General features: G+C 32.4%; 1 protein-coding gene across 4 annotated transcripts in view; it reads left to right on the forward strand.

Annotated features, from left to right (window-relative positions):
- Window positions 1-22091, forward strand: part of LOC128998002 (synaptotagmin-7-like) — an 800371-nt gene that overhangs the window by 87626 nt on the left and 690654 nt on the right. Inside the window, exon 2 of one of the 4 annotated variants that reach the window (XM_054423910.1) lies at window positions 8464-8616. The exons of the other annotated variants lie outside the window; for them this stretch is intronic. The gene's annotated coding sequence lies outside the window, so the exon portion shown is untranslated. The remainder of the gene's footprint in view (window positions 1-8463; window positions 8617-22091) is intronic. 4 annotated transcript variants of the gene reach the window in all.

Consider the following 22091-nt stretch of genomic DNA (forward strand, 5'->3'; position numbering starts at 1 on the left):
ATATACATAACTATAAACACATTTAAATGTTTTCAGCACTCATTCATATATTTTCCAATGGATGCAACATAATTCGTTAAATATGTCTAACCTTTCATATCGCTAAAGAAAATTGTTTTTAATGCTGTAGATGCAAGAGACTAAACTAAAACATCAATTGTGCACAGGCTTGAAGCAAAAACTATTGTTTTCATAAAGAAACTTTGCATAAAAATAGACCTTAGGCGAGATTGTTTTTACCGCCAGCAGAACTATAAGTGCTTTTTAAAGTTCCGGTTTATTTGTTGAAGAATACGGTTTTTAATCTTTTGCCAAACAAATCCTTTCCTTTGTATCTTTAAAGTAATAATGACATAGACTATAAAGTAAAATTAATCAAAACTGAGGAGGTCTGAGATTTGTTCTATTACGTCACAAGGATTTATGGAGTATTAAAAGTGTAAAACAACAAGTATTTGAATGAGTCCACAAACATTTCCAATCCAACTATTATAAAAAAGAGATGTTGAGAGTCTACTAAAGATTAATAAATATTATTTCCATAAATCTATTTGATAAAAAAACGTTTCACTATTTGATTCAGTTTATAAAGAAACATGTACGCCCTACGATTAATGGTAGCCGATGTAATAAAATAGGCCATTGCAATACGGTACCTTTCAGTTACCCTTAAGGACAATGGACAAATTGATGTTGCAATACCCTTTTAATTAATATGTCTTTGGCACATTTGGATATACCTCACTCACTGTATACTTTTGTCTTAATCAAAATCACCTCATGGCAGCAGAGCTGAATTCTTCTAGTTAACCATTATTTGTATACTGGGCTTGAATATAAGCGAGATGTTACCATGCTTTCAAAGTATAGTTGATACACTATCATTTCTAAATAAAACTTTGTGAAACAATTGTGAACGCACTCGGCCTGAAGGGTAGTTAGTACGTGGGTAAATTGATAAATAATAACATTAATAAATAATAAATACATTATTAAATATTGAACTTTAATCAACGTACAAAAAATCTCCATTTTCCATACAGCATGAAAGATTATGCACAGTTGTGATAAAAGTATTAAAATATTCCACAGAATATTTCCCGTTAACACAGGTTCTAAGTCACTGGTTTTAATACACAAAGTAATCCTTTGCGAGGAAAGGTTGGCAACACTGGGATATATGATGATGAAGGTTCGTGAAAGTTTAGGAGTTCCTGTTTCCACACTTAATGTTACTTTCTCCATCAATTCTGAAAACCGCTTCCTCCATACGTTTAATTAAGTCTACTTTATTAAGGAACACAATTTAAGTTGAACGTAAAGTACTCATATGTTTACTAACTGTAAGTATAAGCATAGTTATTTTTAAACTTTACAGTTTGTCAAGTATAGTTTAAATATGATAATCTATGAAAGCCTTTCAATCAGTTTTATACTTGTTAGATTGTTTTAAAGCATGTATCTTTCTGTTTAATTTTATATTATCTTACAGTATTTTTTTTGGAGAACAATCTAACAAAACAAAAATAATGACCTAAAACATAAGAAATTAAAAGTATTAAAACATTTCATTTATATTTAAGAATTAATAAGGACATGGCCTGTGTGGTGAGTGAAGAATGGTTCGAGCCTTGTTAATAAACATAAATCAATCAATCAATCAATCAATTTTATTTGTCCTTGTACATGTCATTACAAGAAATGGCGTCAAAACAATGACATTTATTTATAAACGTATTAATACTTTGGTCCTATGGCTTAGAGTCCATTATAATCTGTCGGTCTAAATTCATTAAACTCGATAGTCTTCAGTAATATAATTTCAAACAACATTATTGAATTTTAAAAGTACATTGGCCAATCGTTTGGAAGGATGCATACATTTACAATGTAATCGCTACATATTTTTTTGTCAACTATTACATCACAAATAAAAGATAAATACATAAGAATTTGCCAAAATACTGTTGAAATCAGAATGCTTTCACCTATGTAACCGTATGTTAAGAACATAAGAGTATAACTTTTAACAACTTTGTACAAATTGTTGCCAGTCTATTCCAAAAATTTAAAGAGTGTATAAATGAGGTCTATAACCTAGCAGGTTAGGATAAAATAGATAAAATAATCTATATCTCTAATTATATATTAGCTATATATTAGTTTTCAATAAAAACTGTTGCTTCCATTATAGTTTTGCTCACTCATAGATATAGATCTATTAATGTATCTGAATCTTTTGAAAGGAAATTACGATTTTTTATTGATATTAAAACTACATGAAAGATAAACTACAATATCCACAATATAAATCCAGTCAGTGTTTAGTTATATGTAGCCTATCATGGATACCAAATTTGCCGAAGCTTTTAAATTATTCAATAAAAGCAACTCATTTACAGGCCACTCAAGGCCCGTCGAAAATAAAACGTAAACTTAATATAGATTGATGTCGTGCACTTTAGGGATTTATTGGAAAACATTGAACATTTTATTTAAGCATACTTAAAAGTTCCATTACCATTGCTAAAGTGTTTGACAATTTTATAACTGAATTACATTTTACTAAATTATATTCATCGTATTCATACATTTAAAAAAATGTCTTTTTTGGTTGAATTTGGCTCTTAGTGGTTTTGAGATTATCTCACATACCTTAAACTACAATTCAATTCATTCATTTATTCTGTGTTGTGTTCATGACTTTTGGGGTGTTTCGAGACTATTAGGTTTTTCCAAAGCGAATATATAATAATATAACATAAACGACATTTGGTGGTAAAGCAACATCGTCCAGAAGCCTTATAATATTTGCTGACTGTGCGATTATTTTAACGACAGTGGCAACAATAATCCAACAGAAACCATAATGATACTTTAGAAATCTAGTTGTGGCATATCAGAATTTCAATGCAGATTAATGTTACTGTGCATAATCATGACATTTGCATTAGTAAAAAAATGCTTGGGAATACCTGATCCACTCTTTGAAGGAAGAGAGTTTTTAGTGTGGATTTTGAAATCGTACACTATTTTTTACAATACCTACCTTGATCCACAGGCCTCATATTTCAAAGTGATTGTCGAAGTAAATTTTAAAAGTTCAAGTAAGATTTGAAAATTCAAAGTTAAATTGTATTGCTCTATATCTAATAAAATACCTTTACTGCATCCTCTTATACCATTATGACAATCTTTTGATATACTAGAATATGGCTCCATCGTTTCTTTCGTTAAAAAGATGTAAAAGTTGACATTAGTAGCTACAAAGCGTGTTTGGGATACGTAATATTGTTTTCTGATAGTCAGGTTACTTGGACAGATTATTTATCTTTTAGAAAATTCATACATCTTGCTTGTACCTAAATGCCATTTTATTTGGTTATTACGTCGATGTTATTATCAAACTCGATTGGTACAGAATCAATTATAGATTTATGTTTTAAAAATCTATAATAACTTTAAATTGTTCAAAATATATGTTTAGTAAACGAAACAAGATGCAAAAAGTATTAACTATTACGAAAAATTACCCTCGCTAATAAATGTAAACGAATAAAACTGTTGATGGAATTAGACAAAAGCACGACATAGAAATAAACACGAAATATATTTCTAGTGTTTGGCGTTTCATTCATCGACGTTTAAGATTCCTGGGATTGTTGTCAGAGAAGAGTTATTCTGAATATTTGAAAATCGCGAAGAATCATAATACAACAGACCCATAAAATGTTAAGCCGTGTATGCATCCTACGGTTTTAATAGCTAGGTCAATGTGCATTAATCAATCTAGACATAACGTAATGTTGTTTTTTTTTACTATTTAGCTGTTAAACTAATAAAAAAAATATAATTCGTCTCAAAAAGTAAATTTACATAACGAAATTGGGGTTTCGACTGATATGTCTATTCAAATATTCGCTATGAATATATTTTGGTATGAAAAGAAATTATTTATGAAAATCTGGGTGAATGTTAGAGAAATATTACACTTATAAATTAAGGTTTTTAACTGGTCATTCGTATAATAAAAGAATGTAATTGACATAAACTCTAATATATTTACTTTATAAATGTCTTATTTGTTTTTAATACATTAATAGTTGTTAACCTATAAAACCATCTAAACAGATTTACTAAAACAATATGTTAATCGTTCTACAGTACCTACATATAAATATACTGAAATGACCTTTCCTGCTCTTTGTATTTTACCAAAGTTTGTATACAGGCACTTTTCTCCCTTATATGTACTTTTAACGTTTTATCATCATTCAAAACTCGTTAAACACAGATTTGGTGTGTATAATCTGTTATGGTATAATTATATAAACCAAATTAGATACAGTAGAAATTATTAAGGCTGATACAGCTATGAACGCTATCAACGAGGACAGCAGGGAAACCTATCTTTACCTGTACTTTAAAATCAATTCAAGGATTTATAAAATATACAAATTTGCCGATAAAGCTATTAGAGTGATTTTATTATGCATCTTATTAATAATAATAACTACATTTGTTTCTCATAGTGTGTTAGTAACAGAGCGACTTTGATGATGACAATGGGCCTCAAAGCTCAACCGACGATATAAAAATGATCCAATATTTTTGTCGATTATGAAAAATGGTAGTACTTAACTTGTTCTCCCGAATGTCAACAGTAAAATCTCTCATACAAATTAGTTATTTTATTCTAAAACATTCTTCACTTTCTTATTAGAGATCAGATAATGTACTTTTAGAATGCTTTGAACTGTATTGTACATGTCAAGCCAATAAGCTGGAAGTACAAGCCTTTCGGCTGAGTTTAACTCTTTGATCATCGAATAGTTCAACTCACCTACTTATGCAGTACAGGTAAATATCAATAGATCCTTTGAATGAATAGACCTTTGAAAATAAAATTGTAACTACTAAATAATTCTCTCCTTTAGCGAAATATCTGTTGTATTGTGACTTATTTTCGATTATAGTAAAAGAAAATATTATTTTAAGATTTAGTACGTGTAATTCATGGTTAAAGATCCTTTAAAGACGTAAACCGGAAGGATATTGCGTTTAACATGCCTGACCTCACATTTAAAGAACAAAAGGCTACTGTTGCTCGAGCCCGGGCTGTCCTTAGTCTATTGTTGACACGCTATTCTCCATTGTTTTGCCCGTCTACTTGCTTTTTGTGTTACTATATCAAGCTTTAAGCGAATAATGTTTGTTAACTCCACTAAAACAGGTTCTAAATTTATCCAGTGAAAGTATTTCAACGAAAAATTTAAAATCTATTTTAAAGTACAAATTCCTGGGCTTAGAAATGCATAGCTTCTTCGGAAAGTAATAATTAAATACAAAAAACTTGATAGCTCAAAAGCAATTTTAAGTTAGTCAAGTGGAATTTTTTCGTTTTCACCTAATTATTTTCATTGTAAAAATAAATTGTCAGCCTAGTTCAAACTTGCATCTGCCCATCCACATCGGTATCCATTGGCTGTACATAGAAAGTATCAAGCAAAGCAGGAGGTTAGTACGTTTGGTACACGAATCAACTGTACTGATACTATCTAATTGATAGTACTAGGTCGCGAACCCAAGACATCGCTGTCTTTCTCCTACATTCTGTCGCTCTACGAACTGAGCCACCGACTCAACTAACACTTTCATCATGATAGTCCCTTTTTACCTCTCAGGTTATATATAACACGAGTAAAATAAATGCCAGGCATAATAAAAAAAAACGATACAAAACAATAAACGAAATTTTGATATAATAGTCAATTTTTCTTCCACATCAATATAGTAAATATAGTTTCTTTAAAATATAAAGAAACCCATAAAAAGAGAGGACGTCATCTCGACTTAGACGGTTCTCCTTGTTTACGAAATCTATAGTTTCCGGTTGCGGGGAATTACCCGGAGTTAGGGATTTAACGACCACAACTTGGCACAATACTAGCTCTTGAAATAATAGTCATATTTGGCCCTTTATCACTTACATTACCCAAAGCAGCCAAATATTTTACATTTTAGTGTACATGAAGCCAGAATATTAGTTTAAATATTTGAGAAGTATGGCATGATGATATGTAAATTTAACTCGGACGTGTTCAGTTTTTTACCTTAACTAGATTCAAATACTTAACTCTGCTGTCGTGTTAAAATTAAGGTTGAATATTGATTACGGCAAAATAATGGACAATAGCTTTAAGTGTGTAAAGCATTAGTTATCAATTCATTGAGTATATACACAAAGTAGCTTACAATGAACTGCAAACGAGATGGTATAGTTATTACAAATCAACTATAATAAGGTGTTCATTTATGAATAACCAACATTGTATTATTTTTAACAATATAGGACCAGTGGGAAGTAAAATTAATATAGTAATGCCATTAATAAATGGGACAGTATTGTTTGTGGGAGTGGGATATATTTTGCTCACATTCCTTACTAAACATACCTTAAACTACAGAAAACAACCTGAGTATATAGCTTAAATGTTTGATACTTTGTCTAGTACTGATTGAAAAATATTTTGAGTAGCCTACATATTACTTGGAGAGAAAAATGTATATTAAAAGTTAACTCGACATATTAGGTAGGAAATAGTTTTACACTATGTTAAATATGGGATTTATTTTAATTCATATTTTAGATCGTATTTAACTAAACCCATAAGTAATTAACCTATATCTATTCTAAAATAACCATTATTATAATAATCACAGTTTCTAATGGACGTTTCCAAAAAAATATTCCTAAAAATATATTTGTATGAACGTAGTATCTTCTTGAAGTGAAGGTGGGAAACAGCTAAAGTAATCGTAAAGTAGAATAAGCTGAAAATCAGCTTAAGCGGCTGTCACGGCAGCTTAGACGCCTGAAGCAACTACTGAAACCGCTCAAAACCGAGGCTTGCCGCCCACAACTGCACAACCTCTTCATTACTTATACTACTTATCATTTTTAAGCTAGAGGGATTTCACTGGAAGGAGGATTACTAACTTTAAAATAATGATGCATTACTATGATTAATTTAAGCTTTCAAGTTACACTCATCTTCCTTAAACCCACGTTTTACTTTTATCGTATTTCGTAAAGGGTACTATAGGGCCTACAACTATTTCAATCACATTGGTTTCCTTTATTTTTGCAGTGAATAATAGTAAATACCCGTGTTTAAAAACAAGTAAGGCAAACGCCCTTAATTACTATTTATAATTACTGTTTAGTTAATAAAATATATATATATATATATATATATATATATATATACTGTTTTGTTCCTAGGGAACTAACATATTATTGCCTACCTAGTTAACGTCATGAGTTTTACCAACAGCATAATTGAGCTGCCTAATAGATTTATTTCCAATCGGCTTGGAAGAAATATACCGAAGCGTTTAGCCTGGAGGAGAAAATGTCTTTTCTTGGCCTTTCGTGAAAGGTTACATATCGTCACTGGAGTTGATTTTACTTATTGTTAAAAACTATATGTATTATGTAGATAAAATGCATTCTCTCATACGGGTTAATAATTTTCCTCTGCATTCATCTAGAAAATAAACAGAGGAAGATTTTGTTTTGTAGTGTGTAATCTATTATACACAAAGTGATTCAAATCGTCATGATCGTCACGAATAATCATTAGGAAAAATGTACAGTGAATTCTTTCAGACCATTTAAGTGTGTAGCTTCAACTATACACATTTATCAAGTGGCAATAATATTGTGTAGGTACATATGTATATACATATCGTAATTTCGATATTTGCTTTTTTACCAAAAAAGCTGCATTCATGTAAAAAAGACGTCATTACTTACTAAGAATAGTAGAAACTATTGGATTCCTTTAAGAGATGAATACTTCATGCTCGATGGACTAATAAAGCGGTTTTCGGGCGGTTTTATAAGGTTTATGTAAGGGGTTTCACTATATCTATCCGGTTTCTTAGATACATTTATGAGGGGCGGTATAGGAGGTAGTTCATATACAACCCTTCCTTACTCAGGTACTTGGTAGGTCATAGGTCAAAGCTGCTCCTCCGTATTTGGCCTGACTCAAAATCAGGGTATTTGTTGACTAATTGGTTTAGTGGAGGTCGCCAATATAATGCCAATATGCAACTACGGCCTATACCAATAGAGTTGTAGGTGGCACAAGGTAGGTTGTTGGTGTTCTGCCATAATTGGTTAGACTCTAACTCGGGTGAGTTATAGCCTGATGGGTTTATATGAGGTCAACAGAATGCTATATCTTCTACCACGGACAGAGTAGTTGGTAGTTGTAGGTGACCTACGAAAGATAACCAAACTCTAATTCAGGGTATTTAAATATTTAGATGAGTGTTAGAGATCATATATGCACACCCCCTCTTTACACAAGTAGTGTAGTAGGTAGTAGAAGGTAAGTTCTAGGTGTTCCACCATATCTAGCGTGACTGTAACTCAGGGTATTTATTTTACAGACCCCCGTGTGACCATTCAAGGAATATGTAACGGTTAACGAACATTTTGTGCCCGTGTCCTGTGCTCGATATAAGTATGACGATGCCTGTCCCCCCTCTCCACGACTGCCTCCCCTGCCTCTCGCTCTTCGCCATGCCTATCTCTTTCTTAAGGTACTCTCTCACCTCTTCTTATCTTCATAGTGGTTTAATTTTTAGTTTTCTGTACGCATGCAGTAGTGCTCATTTTAGTTAGATTCTGTTAGCTTTTATTGTTAGATCCCTCTCTTGTTTCATCACTGTATTTCAACCTGAGTTGTTTTAATTTATGGGCATTATTTTACACACCTTATCTGTTTGTCTTTGCGGCTTTTCAGATAGGTCACGTTTTGAAGAACGAATCGTTCTTCGGTTTTAGACCCAACAATACAGGTAAAAATAGACTGTTTAATTGAAACGATGTAGCTTTCCAAAAATCTTTGTATAAAGTATTTCTGTGAAATAATTGTGAAGCACTAACCAAAATAACCAAACCAAAATTAACCAAAATAACCAAAATTAAATGCGATGACAATGTTTTTTTTAATAGTTAAAATTAAATGAAATCTCCCAAGATACATGGTATTGCAATAACCGTGAGATTTTTGAGATTGTACATCCTATGGACAATTATTGCACTAGGACTTTTAAGGGATGTTGATTTCTTGCTGTTTTTGTTACATTTATCATACAATTAGTAATTCCTGGTTATATTTCTAGATGTAAAGTGAAATGTATAATTATTTTAAACCTAAAATCTAGTTTTTATGCAGCCAAAAAAATTCAAGCATTCATATTTTACTTGGAAAATTCATCCACCTGATCTCTAAGAATAAATTAAACGGAAAGCACATGTAAAGGTTTCATGGCATAACATTTTCCTTATTACATCTACTGAATAAGAAAGAGACTTTTAACCTTTCTAACTGTGTCATAAGTCGAGGACAATTAAATGGTTTTATGAGAAGAGGATTTTATAATATATATGTCTGTCAGTTGATAATAATTCACTGTATTCCTGTATAAAATCATACTTGACATTGCTGCCAGTTAAAGTCTTACAATCTGATGTCATCACCTCGGTACGTACCTGTACAGTAATGGTCTTATATCAAGACAAATATTATGTATTAACGTATATTGTATATAAATAATCCATAGAACAAAAAATGAATTAGATTAAATAGACTAGGCCTATACTGTTGTAGCTTTGAGGCTATATATATGCAGGACACGATAAATATATGGAAGGGTGTTTATGGTGAAATTTGAAAGTGGAACGAAGTTATTTACATCCCTAGCAAAGTTCCTTACTCTACATGTGTTGTCTGTGTAGCCAACGACTACTTTTGATGGGCGAAGCATCACTATTGCGATCGCTTAATTATGTAAACCTCACAAATCCTACTGAAAATATCAGCATTTTAAATATATTACCGAACAACATGAATGTCTTTTTGCCAAAATGTAACTGTCTTGGACCATCTCAACACTGCAGTTACCAATAGATATACCACGTTATTTGATTGTATTAATAGATAGAATTGTTGACTGTAACTAAATAATATAATAATAGGATTGCGGTAGGGGTATGAAGAGGGTAATTTGTTTGTATTGCAATGCACCTTTACTAGTAAGTAAATGCACTGTATTGCTATTGTAATGTAGACACAATTTACATAATTACATATTCAAACAATGGATGACCAATAAACAGATCATAATTAATGTGCTGTACTATAACGAGGATACGCTATAAATGTAGGCTAGTACCTGCTATCAAACCCAAGCTATATTGGTAGCTATATTCAGGAACATATTTTTAAAGTTCCGTACTATATTTTCGTGCACAAAAAGGGGACAAGAATAAAGGTATGCGAATTGGCATACACAATCTTGTTGGATACTCTAGGTTTAAAGGTTTTGTTCTTGTCTATAAGACTAGGTCATGCACTATTGTAAGCTGTGTGGTGTTTATTTTGCGATTAACTTAGGCAAGTGTGACTTTCAATAATTTTTTTATGTTACAGCTTTAATTAATTTATAATCCAGATGTAAATAAGTAATGCAAAAATGTAAATTAATAATTGGTGCTGATAACTTTGTGGGAACTTATAATATTTTCGGAAATGATGTAATAAAAATAATCATTGAAGACTGATTGGAATGGAAATATTAACAAAAGTAAGGCAACGATACAAAACCTGCCTTTTCTTATACTTTTATTAGTCACCCATTCATTAGCCCCATATGATGATTTTGCTACCTAATCGGCAAGAGATAATTGATCTAAGCTAAATTAAATCATAAGAAATAACAAATCTTTGGTTTTTTTTATAACACCATATAAAACATAAATTGACTTTAAAACAAAATTTAGTTGGACTACCATACTCAATTAATTAAAAAAAATTTCATTAGTGTTAAACTTCAACATGAAATAGTGCATCATTACATTAGAAATCAGGCATACGTACTATTTAACCCAATATTTAAATTATCCCTTACGTGATCAGAAATGTAATAACCACAAACTTCTCATCCGTTATTTTTGATCACAGCCAAATGTTTACACGTGTTCATTGGCAATAACCTCGTGCCATACCAAATTACATCTCATGCGAAACGTCCTGGCGTGCATTTAGTTTTTTGAACTGATCGGATCGGAACGGATCAGAACGTAACAAACCGGAAAAGATCGAAACGAACCAGACCGGATTGGAACGGACCAGACCGGGTCGGACCGGACCAGCCTGGAACGGAACGGACCAACCCGGAACGGAACAGAACTAACCAGCCCGGAACTAAAATTGTATTTTTTTTTTCATCTTGACCCCATTGCTAGTCACGGCTATAGCGGCTAGTATTATGTAAATAAATAAACGCTTAATGCAAAACTGTAACTTATTTACTTAACAGTTTTATTTCAATTCCGTATTGACCAATGCAGAGGCAGTTAAACACTTGTAATTGTTTCCAAGAGGAATATTAATGCTTATCATTTCCATACACAATGCAGCAAAACAATCAATTACGAAATTGAGTCACCTTTGAAAACTTTACCACATAAATTAAATGTAATTTTACTGTTACCGTAAACATAGTCCTTTACTTGATATTTTGGAATTATTCGTTCCTTGTAAATAGTCCAGGAATATATGAAATCTTACCTTATAATGTAGCAAAAGCAGCTGCCATAAGTTAAGTGTCAAACTCTGGAAAATGGTTCTTAAGGAACAAATTAAACATAAATCAAGAAAGAGGTTATTTTATATAATTACTTAGTTTATTACTCTCACAGGTTTTTTTTATTTTTTGACACAATATAATTTACGTTTGACAATTTAACCGGTCTTTATGATGTAGTAATCATAGAAAAGGTTATTTTCATAGCCTAGTTAAGCTCAAGAATTTAAGTTTAGTAGTAGTCAAAATATTATCTTAACGATGAAAAGACCACATGCTCTAAACATTAATGTCTAAACACATTGTAATGAGAATACGGATAACAAATTTTATTTTCAATAAATGTAGTAGTTAAAATTAAGAACATAGGCCTACTAGAGAAAATTATATTTAAAGTTAAACTTTGACGAGACTTTCTCGATTATCTAACAAATCAATCAATGTTATTTAAATGGGGTATTGAACATTCCTACAGTGTAAGCATAATAAAAACTTCTAAAAGTGTAATAATGAATTTATTATAGCATGAAATATTCCAAACAAATTAATAATGGATTAACTGATAAAATTACAGGAACGATCTTAAAAGTCACTCGAATCCAAACTCTAATAATGTTCTTCATTCATTGTTGGTGAGCATCTTCAAAACATAAATTGACTTAAAAACTAAATTTAGTTGCACTACCATACTCAATTAATTTGATAAAAATTTCATTAGTGTTAAACTTCAACTTGAAATAGTGCATCATTAAATTAGAAATCAGGCATACGTACTATATAACCCAATATTTAAATTATCCCTTACGTGATCAGAAATGTAATAACCACAAACTTCTCATCCGTTATTTTTGATCACAGCCAAATGTTTACACGTGTTCATTGGCCATAACCTCGTGCCATACCAAATTACATCTCATGCGAAACGTCCTGGCGTGCATTTAGTTTTTTGAACTGATCGGATCGGAACGGATCTGACCGGAACACACCTAAACGGATCTGACCAGAACAGATCAGAACGGGACAAACCGGAACGGAACGTACCAGACCGGATCGGACCTAAACGGACCAGACCGGACCAGCCCGGGACGGAACGGACCAGCACGGAACGGATCAGAACTAATCAGCCCAGAACAGAACGGATCAGGTCGGTATGTAACAGATCGGACCAAACAGATCGGATTGGAACGAAAGGGATCGGATCGCAACGGAACGAAACGGAAAGAAACTGAACGGAACTAAATGATTTTGACACAACAAGGCATAAACCTATTGAAGATGGCATCAACACGAGATTTCATTTCTGACATGTCCTTAGCGTAAATAAGAATGTCATCAATAAAACAAGCAATTCCTTCAAGACTCATTATTGTCCCTTGTTGACTGAAAAAGCGCGCCTGCACTTGTTATTCCATAGGCTAGCCTGCGATATCGGAACAAACCCTTGTGGTTAGTAGTTGTCAACAATTGCAGTTATGATTATGTAGCAAGATAATACTAATAGTAAATTAAAAACATTCTATCTACATACAGCAGATATAGGGGACATAATAGTTTTTTCTTTAGCGTTCTCAAGCTGCTTGTCAATATTTTCGAGGAACCAAAATTGTCTCCTCTTCATCTTGACCCCATTGCTAGTCACGGCTATAGCGGCTAGTATTATGTAAATAAATAAACGCTTAGTGCAAAACCGTAACTTATTTACTTAACAGTTTTATTTCAATTCCGTATTGACCAATGCAGAGGCAGTTAAACACTTGTAATTGTTTCCAAGAGGAATATTAATGCTTATCATTTCCATACACAATGCAGCAAAACAATCAATTACGAAATTGAGTCACCTTTGAAAACTTTACCACATAAATTAAATGCAATTCCACTGTAACCATAAACATAGTCCTTTACTTGATATTTTGGAATTAGTCGTTCCTTGTAAATAGTTCAGGAATATATGAAATCTTACCTTATAATGTAGCAAAAGCAGCTGCCATATCCAGGGCGTCCCATAAGTTAAATGTCAAACTCTGGAAATGGTTCTAAAAGAACAGATTAAACATAAATCAAGAAAGAGGTTATTTTATATAATTACTTAGTTTATCATTCTCACACGTTTTTTTTATTTTTTTACAATATATTTTACGTTTGACAATCTAACCTGTCTTTATGATGTAGTAATCATAGAAAAGGTTATTTTCATAGCCTAGTTAAGCTCAAGAATTTAAGTTTAGTAGTAGTCAAAATATTATCTTAATGATGAAAAGACCACATGCTCTAAACATTAATGTCTAAACACATTGTAATGAGAATACGGATAACAAGTTTTATTTTCAATAAATGTAGTAGTTAAAATTAAAAACATAGGCCTACTATAGAAAATTATATTTAAAGTTAAACTTTGACGAGACTTTCTCGATTATCTAACAAATCAATCAATGTTATTTAAATGGGGTATTGAACATTCCTACAGTGTAAGCATAATAAAAACTTCTAAAAGTGTAATAATGAATTTATTATAGCATGAAATATTCCAAACAAATTAATAATGGATAATTTATTAACTGATAAAATTACAGGAACGATCTTAAAAGTCACTCGAATCCAAACTCTAATAATGTTCTTCATTCATTGTTGGTGAGCATCTTCAAAACATAAATTGACTTTAAAACTAAATTTAGTTGCACTACCATACTCAATTAATTTGATAAAAATTTCATTAGTGTTAAACTTCAACTTGAAATAGTGCATCATTACATTAGAACTCAGGCATACGTACTATTTTATAACCCAATATTTAAATTATCCCTTACGCGATCAGAAATGTAATAACCACAAACCTCTCATCCGTTATTTTTGATCACAGCCAAATGTTTACACATGTTCATTGGCAATAACCTCGTGCCATACCAAATTACATCTCATGTGAAACGTCCTGGCGTGCATTTAGTTTTTTGAACTGATCGGATCGGAACGGATCTGACCGGAACATACCTAAACGTATCTGACCAGAACAGATCGGAACGGATCAGAACGGGACAAGCCAGAACAGATCGGAACGGGCCGGAACGGAACGGACCAGACCGGATCGGAGCAGAATGGACCAGACCGGAACGGATCGGACCAGACCGGAACGGATCGGACCAGACCGGAACGGATCGGACCAGACCGGAACGGATCGGACCAGACCGGGACGGAACGGACCAGACTGGAACGGAACGGACCAGACTGGAACGGAACGGACCAGACTGGAACGGAACGGAACGGAACAGAACTAACCAGCCCGGAATGGAACGGATCAGGTCAAACTGTAACAGATCAGACCGTAACAGATCGGATTGGAACGAAAGGGATCGGACCGCAACGGAACGAAACGGAAAGAAACTGAACGAAACTAAATGATTTTGACAAAACAAGGCATTAACCTATTGAAGATGGCATCAACACGAGATTTCATTTCTGACATTTCCTTAGCGTAAATAAGAATGTCACCAATAAAACAAGCAATTCCTTTAAGACTCATTAGTATATGGTCCCTTGTTGACTGAAAAAGTGCGCCTGCACTTGTTATTCCATAGGCTAGCCTGCGATATCGGAACAAACCCTTTTGGTTAGTAGTTGTCAACAATTGCAGTTATGTTTATGTAGCCAGATAATACTAATAGTAAATTAAAAACATTCTATCTACATACAGCAGATATAGGGGACATAATAGTTTTTTCTTTAGCGTTCTCAAGCTGCTTGTCAATATTTTCGAGGAACCAAAATTGTCTTCTCTTCATCTTGACCCCATTACAAGTCACGGCTATAGCGGATAGTATTATGGAAATAAATAAATGATTAGTGCAAAACTGTAACTTATTTACTTAACAGTTTTATTTCAATTCCGTATTGACCAATGCAGAGGCAGTTAAACACTTGTAATTGTTTCCAAGAGGAATATTAATGCTTATCATTTCCATACACAATGCAGCAAAACAATCAATTACGAAATTGAGTCACCTTTGAAAACTTTACCACATAAATTAAATGCAATTCCACTGTAACCATAAACATAGTCCTTTACTTGATATTTTGGAATTAGTCGTTCCTTGTAAATAGTTCAGGAATATATGAAATCTTACCTTATAATGTAGCAAAAGCAGCTGGCATATCCAGGGCGTCCCATAAGTTAAATGTCAATCTCTGGAAATGGTTCTAAAAGAACAGATTAAACATAAATCAAGAAAGAGGTTATTTTATATAATTACTTAGTTTATCATTCTCACACGTTTTTTTTTTTACAATATATTTTACGTTTAACAATTCAACCGGTCTTTATGATGTAGTAATCATAGAAAAGGTTATTTTCATAACCTAGGTTAGGTCAAGAATTTAAGTTTAGTAGTAGTCAAAATATTATCTTAACAATGAAAAGACCACATGCTCTAAACATTAATGTCTAAACACATTGCAAAGAGAATACGGATAACAAAATTTTATTTTCAATAATTGTCGTAGTGAAATTTAAAAACATTTATTACAGCATAAAATATTCCAAACAAATTAATAATGGATAATTTATTAACTGATAAAATTACAGGAACGATCTTAAAAGTCACTCGAATCCATACTCTAATAATGTTCTTCATTCATTGTTGGTGAGCATCTCCTTATGTCTTCTAAATTAAATAATTTGAAATAACAAATCTTTTGGTTTTTTATATAACCATATAAAACATAAATTGACTTTAAAACAAAATTTAGTTGCACTATCATACTCAATTCATTTAATAAAAATTTCATTTGTGTTAAACTTCAACTTGAAATAGTGCATCACTACATTAGAAATCAGGCATACGTACTACATAACCCAATATTTAAATTATCCCTTACGCGATCAGAAATGTAATAACCACAAACCTCTCATCCGTTATTTTTTATCACAGCCATAGCCGTTTACACGTGTTCATTAGCAATAACCTCGTGCCATACCAAATTACATCTCATGCGAAACGTCCTGGCGTGCATTTAGTTTTGTGAACTGATCGGATCGGAACGGATCAGAACGGACCGGACCGGATCGGATCGGAACGGACCAGACCGGTTAGGAACGGACCAGACCGGATCGGATCGGACCAGACCGGATCGGAACGGACCAGACCGGATCGGAACGGACCAGACCGGATCGGAACGGACCAGACCGGATCGGAACGGAACAAACCGGATCAGGTCGGACCGTAACATATCGGATTGGAACGGAAGGGATCGGATCGCAACAGAACGAAACGGAAAGAAACTGAATGAAACTAAATGATTATGACACAACGAGGCATTAACCTATTGAAGATGGCATCAACACGAGATTTCATTTCTGACATGTCCTTATATCCAGGGCGTCCCATAAGTTAAATATCAAATTCTGGAAAATGGTTCATTTATTGTTGGTGAGCATCTCCTTCTGAGGCCACCAAGAAATAAATATTGTGGGTTAAAATTTGGCTGCGTATCATACATGCAATTTTAAAATTTTAATCGGCCTGTCTATTAAATTTAGATGCATAATATGTTGAATTGTCAAAGCGGCCGTGCTATAGTATAAGAATTTGTGTTTTAGAATACGTTTTTACAATACTTTTTCTAAGTTTCCAATCAAAGTCGCATTTTGTTCTTTAGCATTCGATGCAAAACAGCTAATCCCTCAACATTTTACATTGCCCAATAACTAGCTCACTACTTTGCTCAAAACCTTTCATCAATTCAAACTAAACAAAAGAATGTTAAGTCTAAGTTGATTTTAATTTAATGACACAGAAGGATATGGACCGTTTAAAATTAATGGACTTCTTGCATGATTAATGTTATTATCAAACTTAACTTTGGAAAGTCAAACCAGGTTTTAACAGCACTCAGAATAAATAACGTAGTAATTATCAATTGTTGATGATAATTAATAGTATATACAAAAATATCATTTTTCGTTTACCGAATTTGAAGATGGCAATGCTACTTTTACCACGACCACATTGTCACAATAATGCAGCTGTACCACAAAACATCCTAACCTCAATCTTCGAAACTGCAATCATTTAACACATTGATTTTCAAGCTGGCACATTAAAAAACTATAGACGAAATATAAGATGTTAATGATTTATTTTAGGTATATCTAGTTGTTTTAGCGTAGTAGGAGTGGTATTTGTTTAGGATAAAAAATAGTTCACCAACTTTGAATTACTATGAATAGCCCATGAGTACGCATTAAGTGACATTAACTGACTGTTTGTACCATTTTAGCCCTTTAAGTTATTGTTTTATTTGTTTAAGTGAAATAAACAAGGTACTAATAAAATCAGTGGTCGTATTAGTACATACCAAATACATACACTCTTTGGATTTTAAAAGTACAACTACTGAAAATAAAGATAATAGCTTTTAAACTGGTGATAAGCTTGGCGGTACTCATAAATTAGTAAGTTAGTACAGATATTTGTGCCTGCTTTCCTCATATTCCAATTTAAACGGATCGTAATATTTTATGACACTACATAGTTTATAACATATTATAGGAGTGCCATCAACATTCAAGTAGTTTAGTTAGTGTTTATATGATTAAAACGTTTATATAACATCCTGTAGTTCCGAGTATGAATATTCAGCGTAGGTTAAACTTCAAGGGGAATCAAATATATCACACTTCTAGCTGCTACGAAGCTTTGACAATTATTTATTACTCTCGGAAAACATACTTTGCATTAATTGTTGGTGAGTACATAAACGTTTGACTCGTCTAGCTAATTGTTACTAAATATAAAGGCAAGATTCTTTGAGTAATCATCTGCAGTATAAAGAATAATAAATCACTAAAATTGTTCTATATCACATGTAAAGTAACACGATAGTAATATTAGAACGTTCGATGAATATCATTAATTCACATTGGTTAAGGCATGTATTGACATGGCTCAGCAAAATATTACTTCATCATTTAATTTGAATAGTCACATCCCACTTAATCCAAACGAATTTTGAAAAACTTGAATGCCAATACAAGTTTTTCATAACATTGGGGAGCGTTATGGTCAATTAGTAGAGTTCGGGACTTAAGTGCTCCAGTTCTTGGGTTAAATCCCGTCTATAACTAATTGATTTTATTTCAGTGATCTCAGTAATGCGAAAATGGTTTAGGATAAGACAATGGCATAGTACTATTTTTAGTAGACTGCTACATCGAGGGTACAAAGGTGAGAAAATATTCCCGTTTTAGGTTCGTTTACGAGATAGGTTTCGTGCATAACTCTTTATTAGGATCTCCGGGATAACTTAAAGGTTTCCCTCTGCTACACATTTAATCGTGGGAAAAAATACGTTAAAAATCACATAATATTTATATTTTACATAACTAAAGGTGTGTATACTTTAGGAATTTTCCTAATATGATTAATAAATAAGGATGGAATTTTTTTTGTAAATAATAAAATCACAGATTTTTATGTATTTTTAATTATGTTTGGAATGCCTTCGGTGTTGAAGTGTGCTTTTTAGTGAAATTGACATATTTGTTTCAATTGTTACAGAAATACATTCAAATATATACACCTATTTACGTCACTTTTGAATAGTCAAAATTGTATGTCAAAGGAACAAACGAACCTGGTCGAACTATTCTTCAGCCATTGATTAATTATAATCCTTTCTAAAATTATTAAGGTTTACTTAAACTCACATATCTTAATTTAAAAATTGTATATTAAGGTTTCAACTTAAAACTGAAGTTATATTTCAACTGTTTATAGTTTTTTTTTTCATAACTGGTTGTTTGTTGCTATTGCAAATGGTTTGGTCCAAGTAAGGTAGATGTCAGGATTATTGAATAAACTTATGTTCCTTTGAATATACGAAGCACATTTTTATGTACTTAAAACAAAATACAGACCAAATAAAGGCATATGTACTTATTTCCATTTGCATTAGTTAATTTCAAGATAACAGCAATTTCAAATCCATTTAATGGTAATAAATAAAATTAATTACGTCAAAGTGCCATAAACATATTTAAATCGACGAAACAATTTTCAAAGTATATTAATGCATAGCACATATAACAATCTATTGTAGTGTATAGAGAGGAAAAATATAATTGTTTATTATCTTCTAAATAATTTAAATGTGCTCACTTTAGGGATTTTATTTTTATAAATACATCTAGAAAATTTGTTTTTAAGTAGCTTCCCAAAACTATCATGTAGTGAAATTAAATTTGCTAAAACGCTTTCTCAATAATATGAATAACAAGCCATTTCCAGTTTTAAGTACCATCTGAGGAGTTACGGGTTTCTGTCGAAAAAGACAAATCTTTCAAGTTAAATCGAGTAAAACTTTATTCAGAACTATCTTATGGCCTCAACAGCTTCTAGTTATCTAACTCTAGACAGGAATAGGTTTATGGGTCAGTTGCAGTTCCCTTGTAGTGGAATTTCCAACAAGATAAATAACCAGAAAAACAGTAAGATTTTTCGTTTTGTTTTGGAATTGTAACTATGTAAAATTAATTATTACTACTTAAGAGTTTTTTTTCAAATATCTGTAAATGTGCCAGATTGATTCGAATCTTTGCTTCGTGAAGCCTTATTATTCACCACTATATTATATTTTTTCGGGGACCTTTTGAGCGTGGTTTTACTCTTAATACTTGATAAGTACTGACGCTCTTAATACAAAAAAATCATATCGTTCATCTACTGAGTGCTTGCAAATGCGGTGCAATCTGCTACTCTACTATGCTTTTCTTACATTTCCTTTCATTTTGTCATTCTTCCACTTTTATTGATTTATTTACTTTTAGTAAATGATCCGCTTAAGCTAGGATTATAACCATCTTACCTCGGTTTTATCAGTGACCAAGCTTAAAGAAATTGGCGATCGGTGAGAGTGGAACCCATATGATACAGTTTATGATATACCCTCGCTGGTTAAACTTTCTTCAGACCTTCGTTTTTCGGCTACGCTCTACTTTTTCAACCTCTCTTCTCGGGATTGAACCATCTTCAAACTGAAACCCATTTTTTTCTTTTAGTTTCAATCACCTATCACGAGGCTATTCCTCTTGTATATACAAACATACAACTATTTTTAATTAATTTCGTAATTACACCAACTAAATTGAGCCATTAACAATTTTAAAAGTTCCTTGAAATCTTGTAACATGAAACTATTTCACAAAACTGATTTCTTATTTAACTTGAAAAGATCATTATTCTAATCTGAAAATCTAGATAGAATGATGCGAAAATGCATGATACACAGTAAAAATGTCTTCAAATTATATTTATTTAGTTGGTTATGAGAATACTTTTTATTTACCTGAACATTAAAAACTAATTTTAAAAGCACCAATAAGCGGTATATTAAGTTATATAACGTGGTTTTCATGGAGTCTATAAATCAGTATATGAAGTAATAACCGGTGTAGGACAAACTGAGCCTCATAACCGAGCAGGTGGACATTATTACTGAAACTATGGTGTAATACACAACGTAGGCCAACGTCGTGGCGTTGCTTCAAACCAACGACCAAACTGTCTGTTTATTAACATTGGTCATTGGTTATTTAATTTAGCGTACACAAACCATTACACTATTGATGCACATTAGATGTATTATAAATGCTATCACTGTCACTTTAAAATTGTTAGTAAATTAATTTTAGAAAGGCCACACAGCTGCAATTTTTTGAAGTTGAAAGAATTTGTTCAACAATATGCATTGAGAAACAAACATTAATTCTAGCTATAACATTACTGATTTGTAACCGTTACTAGAATTGGAAGTAATCATGATATTTTATAGCCTCAGGATTAGCAACAAATATTGAACATGGTTTAGTTTGTTACTCATGGTTGCTTTGTACTGTACCAGCTCACTCCTTGCTTTGCTGTATACGATCCACGCACGGTGGGGCGGTTTGTATATGTGGACGGGCAAAAAAAGCAGGCTAAGTGTGTGGGTTGCAAGGTTAAAAGAGGCCACCAACCTCTTTTATATAAAAAATTGCTAGATTAATTAATACTAGTTTAGGTTGCATTGTGCCTTCTTCAGATTGTACACGATTATTCGTCTTATTTACTCATAGTTTGGCAGAGACCATCACTTAAAGAATCAAAAATTACATTGGCGTAAACATACACACATAAAATTACACAGAAGACTGGACACGTAAACATAAAACAAATCAGCCATCAGCCTGCAGTCTAGACTAAACTACTATTTGGTTTTCGACCACGACCTGCAACCCATCTAAACTAGTTTCTAGGTTCAGTTTAAAGGACTAGACATGTGTCTACACCAAACATATTATTTACTTTGATAAGAACTGTGTTTACTTAGTAATAACTTATAGCCCGAACTCGGAACCAAGATAATTAGGTACTCTGTTGGTATCTATTGTTGTCCTT

This window comes from Macrosteles quadrilineatus, unplaced genomic scaffold, assembly GCF_028750875.1.
Source record: "Macrosteles quadrilineatus isolate MER2022 unplaced genomic scaffold, UCM_ALF_1.0 Scaffold_7__1_contigs__length_78375512, whole genome shotgun sequence".
NCBI classification, from domain to species: Eukaryota; Metazoa; Arthropoda; class Insecta; order Hemiptera; family Cicadellidae; genus Macrosteles; species Macrosteles quadrilineatus.